Consider the following 4088-nt stretch of genomic DNA (forward strand, 5'->3'; position numbering starts at 1 on the left):
TTTGCCTTCCTGGAGGGATCTGGTAAAGATGGCAGAGAGAATAGGAGCTAGCTGTTGTGCTGCGGTTTTCAGGCATGTTGGTGACACACCGTCTGGGCCCGAGGCTTTTCTAGTATTTAGCCTTGACAGATGCCTCAGGATGTCGCCCTCATTCGCAGTCAGAGAGGGTGAGTTTGGGCATGAAGCAGGTGAGGTGGAGGGAGGAGCAGGTGGCTCCGGTAGACTTGCACCTGCTGTTTGGTTCTCAAATCTACAGTAGAAGTCGCTGAGGTTCTCAACAAGCTCAGTGCTGAGAATTGCATGTTGGGGGGGGGGCTTATAGTTGGTGGAAACCCTGAGTCCCTTCCATACAGCTTGGGAGTCGTTAGAGGAGAGTTTCTGTCTCAGCTTTTCCGCATAGCTCTTTTTGGCCCCTCTCAGTTCCCTGTTTAGGTGTTTTTTTGCCCTTCTGTAGTCTTCCTGGTTACCAGCCCTGTGTGCAGCTTCCTTGCATTATCGCAGATGTCGTAGTTTTTTGGTGAACCATAGTTTGTCGTTTGGATAAAGTTTAAAAGTTTTTGTTGGTATACACTGGTCCTCACAGAAGCTAATATATGATGATACGTTGTCCGCCCACTCATCAAGGTTTGGTGATTCCAGGGCCTCCTAGTCCGTGCAGTCGAAGCAGGCTTGAAGTTGTAGCTTAGCCTCACTTGACCATACTTTGGTGGACTTCAGGACTGGTTTTGCAGTTTCCAGGCGCCTCTTGTAGGTTGGTATCAGGTGGATGAGACAGTGATCAGATGAGCCTAGTGCTGCCCACGGAACGGCCTTATATGCACCTTTCAGGACCGTGTAGCAGTGATCAAGGGTGTTAGTGTTCCTGGTGGGGCAGGTAATGTGCTGATGGAAGCGTGGTAGCTCTTGGTGGAGCTTTGCCCTATTGAAATCCCCCATTATAATGAACAGAGAGTCTGGGAGGGATGTCTCCCACTGCGTGACAGTGTCGCTGAGAATGTGCAGGGCAGATATGACATCAGCATCCGGAGGGATGTATGCGCCAACAAGGACATAGGAAGAGAACTCCCTGGGCGAGTATTGTGGTCTGCAGTTTATGAGGAGAAGCTCAAGTTCCGGGGAGCATACTTTGGCAAGTATGGAGGTGTTGGAGCACCAGGTGGGGCTGATGTAAAAACAGATACCTCCACCTTTCCTTTTCCCAGAGAGGGTGCTGTCGCGGTCTGCTCAGATAAGGCTAAATCCTGGGAGTTGAAGGGCGCTATCGGGGATGTCGTTGTGAAGCCACGTTTCTGTGAAGCAAAGAACTGGTGTGTTGTTGCCAAGTTCTCTCTTATCAATGAGGAGCTGCAGTTCGTCCAGCTTGTTGGGGAGGTAACAGACGTTTGCTAGAAGGATTGCGGGGATGGCTGACCGCAGACCTTTACGCCCCGTTCACACTGCACGCGTTTCCAGCCGCGTTTTGGAAACGCGTGCAGGTGGCCGACACGCACGACATCAGACATTGCATAGAGTGCAATGTCTGATGTTCACACTGCATGCGTTCCGGACCTGTGCGGTCCGGGAACGCATGCTGCACGCATTTTTTGTAAAAACGCGTGGCTGTCCCATTCACTTTTCAGTGATGGGATCAGCCACGCAACGCATACGAACGCGGATGGCGTGCGTTCGTACGCGTTGCGGTCCGCATGCGTTGCGGTCCGCGTTCTGCAGTCTGAACGGGGCCTTACTCTGCAGTCTCACCCTGACGCCCACCCGACATCCTCTTCTCCGCTGGCCCTTGCTGGGCCCACACGCAGAGGGAATGATTTCCTGGATATGGTTCCAGACAGACTCATACAGGAGCCTGCCCACTGGGGGCAGGTCTGCATTTTCCCATTTGAGGAGCTGCGACCTGGTGAAGGAGGTGCGAGGGGGAAGGAGTGATGCTGGAGCCATGGATGTAAGTGCCGCCTCACCGCCACAAAGGGCGTAGTGCAGTGATGTCGCTGCAGGCAACATGGGAGACAAGGGCAATGCAATACAGACCATCCTGTGTGCAGTGCAAAGACTGTACAAACTGTGTCAGTGCAAAAACAGTCCATCGCATGTGCAGCGCAATAGTTCGTCACATGAGCAATACAGTCTATCACATGGGCAGTGTAATACAGTCCATCATATGAGCAGTGCAATACAGTCCTTTACATGAGCAGTGCAATACAGTCCCTTACATTGAGCAGTGCAATACAGTCCATCACGTGAGTGGGGCAACTACTGTCCTACACATGAGCGGTGCAATACAGTCCAGTACGGTTGATATGTTTAAGGGAATGGTACTTCATGATCTGAACATCCTTCCAGTTCAGAGGAACAACAATAATTTAAAATCCATGGTTAAAGAGTTACTGGATGAGAAACCGCTAGTTATCCGCCCCGCTGACAAAGGGGACAGGGTAGTTGTCCTTAACAAAAACCAATATAACGATGAGTTGAATAGATTGATAGGGGATCAGCAGACCTTTTTAAAGGGGAACTGAAGAGAGAGGTATATGGAGGCTGTCATGTTTATTTCCTTTTAATCAATACCAGTTGCCTGGCAGCCCTGCTGGTCTATTTCTCTGCAGTAGTATCTGATTAAAACCAGAAACAAGCATTCAGCTAGTCTTGTCAGATCAGACTTATAAGTCTGAACCACTGAAACACCTGATCTGCTGCATGCTTGTTCAGGGGCTATGGCTAATAGTATTAGAGGCAGAGGATCAGCAGGGCTGCCAGGCAACTGGTATTGTCTAAAAGGAAATAAACATGACAGCCTCCATATACCTCTCTCTTCAGTTCCCCTTTAAAACTGTCTGGGGATCCTACCAGACGTTACACTGACAAATTGAAAGAACTGCTGAAGGTGGGATTACGTGAGGGGCTCTTGAATGACAGGTAATACGAATATCTGCTGCTGAGTGCACCACGTATCCCAGTCATATTATATCAGACCCCCAAAATTCACAAAAGTTTGACTGAACCACCGGGTAGACCAATCATCAGTGGGATGTGGCCCATTATGCATCGGTTGGGTCAATACCTAGATGATTTGCTGCAGCCTGCTGTGGCACTTATCCCCAATCTGCTTAGGGACACCAAGCATACCCTGCAGGTCCTTCAGGGGGTTGGTGTTACGGAGAGCACTTTGCTTGGCACGGCTGACGTGTCATCCCTGTACACCATTATCTCCTATGATTACGGACTGCGGGCTGCTGGATGTTACTTGCAGAAAACTGATATGAAGCCCAAACAGTGCAAATTTGTCCTGGCCAACCTGGAATTTGCCTGAACACACTATTATTTCTGGCATGCAAGAGCGTACTATGTGCAAAGGCGTGGTTGCGCGATGGGCGCAGGGTACGCTCATAGCTTTGCCAATATCTTCATGACTGTGTGGGAGGAGGAGGTTCTCAGTAGACCTATGTCTCGGTGTGTTCTGAAATGGTCCCATTACATAGATGATTTGCTAATATCATGGGAGGGGACTAGTTCAGAGTTTGATAATATTACCAGCCACCAGCAGCCCTGATTCAGTTGTGTTTCTTGACTTGGAAATATTGAAGGAAGGGGAGACCCTATGGACTAGAACCCATTTTAAGGGTACTGAATGAAATGGCCACATCCCTATTGGGAGTTGCCATCACCTTAATTGGCTTAGGGGGTCCCCACGGGCCAATCCCTCAGTCTGCGGAGGAACTGTTCCCATTTGGAAGATTACCACTCTCAATCCAAAATGCTAGCAGGGAGGTTCATTGAAAAGGGCTATGACCCTGACACAGTATACTCTCAAAAGAAATTGGTGGCGGGGATGGAGAGAGGTCATACACTTGCCCCACGTCCACGGGGAGAGTGAAGCATGGACTTCAGTTTCCTGTCTGGGTACAGTCGACAATCTAGACAGGTTGCAGCCATTTTCAGAAGACACTGGAATATCCTGCAGCGAGATCCAACTCTTGGACCTCACATACCTGACTGTCTGAAAGATTTCCTGGCACCCAGGTGTGTGGATCCTCCACGACCTCCTACTATCTCATGGCAAACGGATGGTTTCTATCCCTGTAGGGATTGCCGGG

Source organism: Hyperolius riggenbachi, chromosome 9, assembly GCF_040937935.1.
Source record: "Hyperolius riggenbachi isolate aHypRig1 chromosome 9, aHypRig1.pri, whole genome shotgun sequence".
Classification (NCBI taxonomy): domain Eukaryota; kingdom Metazoa; phylum Chordata; class Amphibia; order Anura; family Hyperoliidae; genus Hyperolius; species Hyperolius riggenbachi.